Here is a 7,513-nt window from a genome sequence, read left to right on the forward strand (position 1 = left end):
TGCCGCTGCCTTACACAGACTTGAAGTTCCAATTTCCGCTTATAAGCAAAACGACTGATACTATTTCGACAAGACAGATGATTCATAGGATTCATATGCAGTGAGAATAAATTTGGACTCCCAGAAACTTGCAGCCATCCCCTTCCTTGCTGCTGAGCCGTGCCATCTACAAGCACTATTTGTGAAAACATTTCTATTAATTTATTAAAATATGTCAGAGAGGAAAAGCAGCATTGTTCTTTCTTCCTTCTTTGAAAACAAGTCTCTGCATGTTGCATGTTAGCATATCTAATACTTTCAAGGTGATATCTGGCTGCTTTGCAAGCGGCTGTAAATATATAAACCAATGTAAATATACAAAAAAGATCAGGCATTAGGCTCACAAGCATTGCACACGACTGCTGATCAAACACTATTAAGTCAGGCTAGATTGCCCAAGTATGTGCGTATAGTCGTCCTTATCTCCTATGGGTACATTTTCAGATCCGTGGGGTTACTGAATGCTCAGGCAGATAGTGCATAAAAGTCACTGCTGACTCCATAACTGAAAAGTCCAAACCTCCACTGGCATTAACGTCAACACAAAAACTGTGCAAAGGGAGATTCATGGCATGGGTTTCCTTACATCACCAAGCACAATGCCTAGCATTGGATTAAGTGGTGTAAAGCACGCCCGACTGCATTCTAGAGCAGTGGAATCAAATTCTGTGAAGTGATGAATGACTGTCACGGGGATACCGTGACAGAAAGAGGCCAGAATATTGTGGTGTCTGGTTACACGAACTCCTGCACTAATTAGAACTGCTTCATGATCCTATTAAACAGTGCAGATATTCCTTGCTGTTATTTTTAGGGTTAATCAGTTTAGTTTATCTCCTGGAGCTCTCCATCCTGAATTGTCTCAGCTGTTCTGTGTTGGCCATTCTCCTCTGGTATATATGCTTGACACTGGCACTTGGGAGATGCCAGTAATAGTAGTTCTACTTCCTGGTTTGGTAGTGAAGGAGAAGTTCAGTGTTTGGAGTTGGTGGTTGGAGAGTTTTTCAGGAAATTGCTGCGTGAAGTTGGTTTGCGTGTTTATCCTTATCCTTTCCCATTTGGTTTGTGCCTCCTATTCCTCCCATTTTCCACTCTGTTATTTTGTGAGTGTATTTCTATGATTGTAGTTTTCTTTTATTCCTGTTAACCCCATCTGTCTGGTTAGTGTTTTTCAATACACTTCGTCAACACACCTCCCTGGGTGGGGGAGGGCACAGATAAAGTTTAAGACAGAAGCATAACAAGGTACGAGACCACAGCATCTCCACCATTAGAGGTAATCCAGGGGGCAGGGATAGCCTGAAGTTCGAGGGATCGGTTAGATACCCACAGTCTCTTTGTCACTACGAAGATGATTTATCTCTTGCAATCCATTGCACATATCTGAGTTTGGTGACTGCTTGAAGAACATCGCCTGTCTTAAGAACTGTAAAGCTTTGTGGAGGAGGAATAATCCTAAGTGGTTGTCTTTTAGCTGTTGGCATATGCCTCTTAATTTCAGTAAAGGGAAGTCTTAATTCTTCATCACACCAAGACATTTTGGACAACTGTATGCTTCCAACTTATGGGAATAGTAATTGAAGGTCCCAGTGCACAAAGCAAGATCCATAAGGGAAGGTCTTTTAGCTGCAAAGGAATTATTAACCCCATATGTAATCTGTTGTGCTTTCCTATACAGATGGAAAAAAAAGTATACCTTTTTTTCCCCAATGGAAGTCTATAGATATATAATCTAAGTCACTGTATGGCAATACAGTGCCATTGGCTGAATGCATTTGTTGAAAGTATACGCCATGGGATATTACCGAAATATACCACCCATGGAATCAAAGATTCAAGTGTGAACAGAGCTTTAGATACTACTAAAATACATGTATATGGCTGTGTTTAAAGGCTCAGCATTGTGAATTGCTGCTTCTTAATGTATATGAAGTACACAGATATACAAATGGTAGCATTTAAAATCCATACTGTATAATGAGAGACCAAATGAGATTAGAGTGCTCATATGTAAAGCTATCCAATAACATAAGGTGAAACCACTTAGAAAAAAAACACAGAACATCGCATTGAAGTGGTCTTCTCAAAGAAAATGGCCAATATGTATAATATATGGGGTAAATGAAAACCTGTCATAGGAAATCTGGTCTGGATCTGGGTATGATCATCTGCAAGGGGTGATTGTTTGGAGCGGTTTCATTGTGTTAATCTTTGACAACCATTCAGACCCTCATCATCAATAACCAAAAGTGGCTACAGAAAAGTCATCCTCCTCTGGAAGGCATGGCTCATCTCTGAATTACAAGCACAGAACATTGACTTCAATAGGAACTAGAGACTAGAGATGAACGGATCACGTTTCTCAACGACGGTCCAGGTCAGTGTTCTCTTGCCATTGACAGAAGCTGTGTGAATTTCCTTACCCTTTGGGATTCCAGCCTCAGCTATATTTTTGCACTGCCCTACGTATTTCAGGCTGATACATCCTTTCTCACTGCGCACATGCCAGAACTAGAAGTTGGAATAATGCACCTTGTTCTTAGGGTCCTCCATCAAGCCATAGTGGGAAGATTATGAGTGTGGCAAGCTTGAATTCTTGTGGAAAATTTAAAAAGAAAATATATATACAGTATATATACCGTATATATTATTTTTTTTAATTATGGTATAAACCGTATATATATTATCTTTATATATAATTTTTTTACTTGAACAAAAAATGTCACAAAAAAAACAAACAGATTTCCCAGGATCACATTTATTGTAACTCTTCTTAAACAGCAAATGATAAGTCACTGCTGTTAAAGTGCATAGTAAACAGTACAAAAATACATTTTATGCAATTCTTGAAAATAAATTTTTATGGACAAGTCATATCGGAGTGTTACTGATTGCCAATGTTACCCTAAACAGTCTTCTAGGCTAGGAACAATGTTTGCATCAACTAAATGGTAAAAACATAACAAGTCAATTGCATTGGTTTTATATAAACTAGGATACTTGAACCAGCAAACTCAGGTACAGCATAAATTACACCCATTACTAAAAAAAAATATCCTTGTCGTGATATAAAAAAGCCAAAAAAATACCAACATGTTGGAAATTCTCATTTCTACAGTTCCCGGCTGTAATGACAAAGCGAGGAACTGCTTTCTCCAGCTGTGCTCTGCGTGGTGGAGGCTTGGTGACCATGGTCATGCTGTTGTCTAGAAACTATGGACGCAGCTTCAGGGTGACAACGTTCTTGTGTAGATTCAACTCACAGAAAAGAAGTGTCGCTACCACAAATCCATAAAAACTAACAGTAAATGCTTCTGGGGCAGAAGATGAATCATGAATAGTTAGGGTCCATTATTTTTGTGTGGTTGAGGGGGGAGCAGCAAATAAAGGAAAGTAGTCTTCCTACTGGAGTGCTTCTTTAATGGTGGCAACACAACCTTTGGATCCTGTCTGGGGTCTGCCATAAATTAGATATAGGTGTTAATAAGACCTTAAATTTTCTGCCAGACAACCACCTTAAAGCACTACACCAGCATTTTCTTTTATTTCAGCGCTGGAGTGGTGCCACTAATGTAAATTGGAAGTCAGATGTGATGGTCACAAGGTCTCAATGTAAGTCTATGTGCCTTGTTCTCGCTCTTGTAGACACACATTTAGTGACTTCTGGATCACCCAGAAAAACACTGGAGCGATCCAGCAGGTTTCAATCTGTTGGACCAACCGGAGAGGCTCTGATAACAGATGAAGATGACGGCTGGTAAGTATGATACTAGGTGCATGGAACTTACATTAGTGACAGCACTCCAAAGCTCCAATAAAACAAAACAGTGGAGTGGCGCTCTAAGTACTATTTGGAAGACATATGTAGCATTGAATGTTTCCATGACCTTCAGTCTAAATGTAATGTTGTAATGTAAACTATTAGCTATGAACAGACCATTTTTGTTGGTTTCCATAAATAAGGATAAATCACATTACACACTATACAACGTTCTTGTAGAGGCAGATTTAACATAACTAGTGCAATTAATAAGTTGTGCAGCTGACAATAATGGCAAATCACAATCCATTTGTTATTGGTCCTTTTTCGAAAATAAAAGTCAACATAATTTTCAAAAATCTCTATTGCATTAAAATGGATGCTGGACACCCCTAAATATGGATTGGGGTACCATTGACAGCAATAAGCCTGCAAATAAATATTTATATATTTGCCCAATACATCAAAGTGTTGTTATCGACACAAAAAGAGGACTTAGAACTCCTCCAAAGATTTTTCAAAAACCACCAGAAAAAAGGCAGAGATGCTTACCTGCCCAGGCCTCCAAACAAATGCACTACCAGGGTGCAGTGGACCCGATTAAAGATGGCAGCAACACAAAGTGTGTATCAAAGTGTTGTCGCCAGATTAGTTTACACAACTTGGTTGTAGAAAAAGTTTGCGACTTTTGGCCTAGCTCTGACAAAAGGGGGGAGCCGAGTGGAACAGGGGCGTGAAGACAAGGCTCGTCTAATTTATGACAAAATGTGCCGCTACTTTTCAGATGCGTCTGATTCAGTAAGGATGAGAGGACCGTTGAAGTTCGGGTTATGGTACCCAACGCGAACTTTAGTCCATAGTTCAGGTCGGGTACCAGAACTGTATCAGACCTTGAACCAGGACCCAAACCCCATTAAAAACAATGGACACTCGAACTTTGGATGTGCAAAAATATATATATCTCTTTCCTCTCTCCGGATTTTTCCCAGAACTCTGAACTTTGCAACGGACTATCGGGAGAAGCCTGTGTTCGGCGTCAGACACTAACTGTCCGGTACGAACCCCAAACTTTTAAGTTCGGGTTTGCTTATCTCTATTTAAAAGCTGTGCACCTCTTAATGAATCAGCCACCTCGGAATCCAGCACGCTGGTCTTGATGAATGGCAGCCACTGTGTTTTACAATTACGCCATATTTTGTAATCCAATTGTCAATTGGCTGCTGCATTCACTATAGATCCTGTTCTGTAACATGTCAATGTGTGAAGGTGGAAGTGTTATTTCAATAACTACCAGTCCAAACGGTAAATCACCACGGGTCGGGCTTTAGTAACCTTTGGTAATTTCCTGCTATTGTACAAGGGAGACATTTCCAAAAAATATAGCATTATACGCTGAGAATTAAAATTAATAGTTGACTATGTAATAAATCGATGGGCTGTGGCTGGTAGAGCATTTTTCTTATTAGCTCTCTGCTCACGTTTTTCTTTTCAGAAAAAAATCCATTTGTCAAGAAGAGACAGCCATATGTACAAGCCTTTGCCATAAGTAAGTGGTATAATCCTAAATAAAAGAATACATGTACATAGACTTTATGTACGTGTTCTGCTTTTTATGCCTATATTCATTTACCATGGAGTGATTCTGGTTACCTTCCATTTATCAATAAAAATAATCTGGAAGAGTCACACATCCATCAGCTAAGATCTACTTTGCAGACTCTACGTGACTGATCATGAGTCGTGGGAGTGTTAGGTTGGGGAAAGGGAGACAATTACGGAATTGTTGCACATTTGTAGAAATGTTAGTCTCAATCTTTCTAGAATAGTAGAGAAACAAAACAGTCTAAATAGAATAATGACTGAACCAACTATCTATGCTCCTTTCATAGACCGTCAATGCCGTCCTAGAGCCAGGTCTGTGTGAAAGCTGTAAATTTTGGAGGACCCCACCTTCATGCATGTGTAAATCCTGGTGGCTACAATATTATTAACACTAATAATACTGCCTACAGTAGTAAGATTATTAATAACAATACTGTGTCTACAGATATCTGCTATGGGCTGTCCCCACCTCCAGCAATGCAGCAACCGGCTCTGGATTACCGGAGTTCACTTCTAAAGTCCTGAAGAACTTTACGCAATAGCAGGTGACATGATGGAGTTGTGGATCTTTGAGGTCACTGCTTAGGTCACTGCAGTCCATAGACGGAACCTCTTGAAATCACTAACAAATAGGGGTACACAACAGTAACAGCACGTTCTGCACCACACACATATATCAAAATGACAGTGTTACCAGTTGAAAGCCAAGTTCAAGGTCAGACAAGCCCAACAATTGGCCCCGTGGTTCAGATAAGGCACAAGGTCGGAAAAGTAGTAAAGGAAAACTCCTATCTCTTAATTATAATGGGGCAATGTTTCAAAATAAAGCATCTTCTACATGAAATGTAGACAGAAATGTAAAACAGGACGTCATCAAAGTTACTAGAAGGGTCGCCCATTGATCTGCATTGATCTTTTCCTTATGAAGATCCTTATTAATTTATAAGGCACTCACCGATCTGAAATTCTTTGCTTTATTTAATCTTCATAAAGTTCATGGCTGGGAGAGTGAGGAACGGAGCTGTGTGTGAGCAGGAAAAGACGAAGGCCGTTTCGCGCTGTGCTTGCGCTTCTACGGTCACTGACCCGTAGAAGCGCAAGCACAGCGCAAAACGGCCGTCATCTTTTCCTGCTCACACACAGCTCCTTTCCTCACTCTCTCGGCCATGAACTTTTATGAAGATTAAATAAAGCAAAGAATTTCAGATCGGTGAGTGCCTTCTATTTCTTTTCTCACATGTACAAGAGGACTATCATGTTTTTTCTGGAAGAGCACCCAAGATTGAAAAGTATGGCAAACAACCATTCAAGTTGTATTTTACACCTGTGATCATATTGAGCAGCCCAGTAGTTTTTGGCAGTGCCGTCTGTTTCTGTCTTCTTGGTATTCTTATTAATTTATAATTTAACACTATGAGATGCCGTCACTTTTGGCTAGTTAATGCTTTACGGTAAGTAATGCGCTTGCAATACTAAGCATAACCACATGGAGTGCCGTTACAAAACATAAATCTAAACAAGACATAATCCAGATTCATGATGTGACCAAAAATTTAGTCACCTACCATGTCAATCTACTTCCACATATAGATGATTAGAGAAACGGAGAAAAATAGCAGAAGCTTTTTATATGTAAAATGCTTAGCAAGTTTATTAATTAACAAATACAAAACATTAAAAACACACAAACAACGTATTGAAAGTGCTAAAATACAAAGATACCAGATATGCCTGGCCCTCATGAATTGTAGCATCCATGCTTTATATCAGTCCATACGGTAAGAACCAAATACTCCTCAAGATATATAAACAAACACAATCTCCCAATTATAAAACGTCAGGTCACACCATTGAGTACTCTATAGGAGTGTGAATGTTAACAGATATAACGAAGTAACCTGTGTTTACATACTAACACTCAGCTATGTAGGTCTGAGCGAAAATACCTGAGAGAAGCATGTCTCACCTAAACATGAGGGGGCCAAGGCACGCACCCCGACGCACGTTTCGCCGCTGTCAGCACCCGCTTTCTTTTCCCCTTGAGAAAGCGGGTGCTGACAGTGGCGAAACGCGCGTCGGGGTGCGTGCCTTGGCCCCCTCATGTGTGGAGAT

Source organism: Ranitomeya variabilis, chromosome 3 (assembly GCF_051348905.1).
Source record: "Ranitomeya variabilis isolate aRanVar5 chromosome 3, aRanVar5.hap1, whole genome shotgun sequence".
Lineage (NCBI taxonomy): Eukaryota > Metazoa > Chordata > Amphibia > Anura > Dendrobatidae > Ranitomeya > Ranitomeya variabilis.